This window comes from Panthera leo, chromosome E3 (genome assembly GCF_018350215.1).
Source record: "Panthera leo isolate Ple1 chromosome E3, P.leo_Ple1_pat1.1, whole genome shotgun sequence".
NCBI lineage: Eukaryota > Metazoa > Chordata > Mammalia > Carnivora > Felidae > Panthera > Panthera leo.
This window is the reverse complement of record NC_056694.1, coordinates 32,355,215-32,355,651: the sequence shown is the minus strand read 5'-3', so window position 1 is coordinate 32,355,651 and position 437 is coordinate 32,355,215.

The window sequence follows — 437 nt, the reverse complement described above, 5'->3', positions numbered from 1 at the left end:
CGGTGGGGAGCGGCGGGGGGAGCTTGCGCTCAGCGGTGCTGCCTCGGTGCAGGTCGCGGGTGGGGGCGGGGCGCGCGGGGCCCAGAGCGCAGCCGCGGGCTGGGGGAGGTGGGCTCGGCCGACCGGGCGGGGGCGAGGCTGGCGAGGGTCCGGGGGCGGGGCTGGCGAGGGTCCGGGGGCGGGGCTCACTGCGGACGGCGCCTAGGAGAGAAAGAGCTGTCGCCCAGAGTGGAGGGAAGGAGGACCGAGCAGCCGCCTGGAGGGGACGATTCGGGCTCAGAGGCGCATTTGGGGACCACGAACTGATTCTGGGAGGCACAGAGCGGGTGGGCCAGTGAATGAGGCGGAGGTCCCATTACTGTCGTATGGGCTAGCGAACTAGCGAATCGTGAACGAATGCCAGTGATGGGCAGCCTCATTCGGCGTCTGGAGAAGGC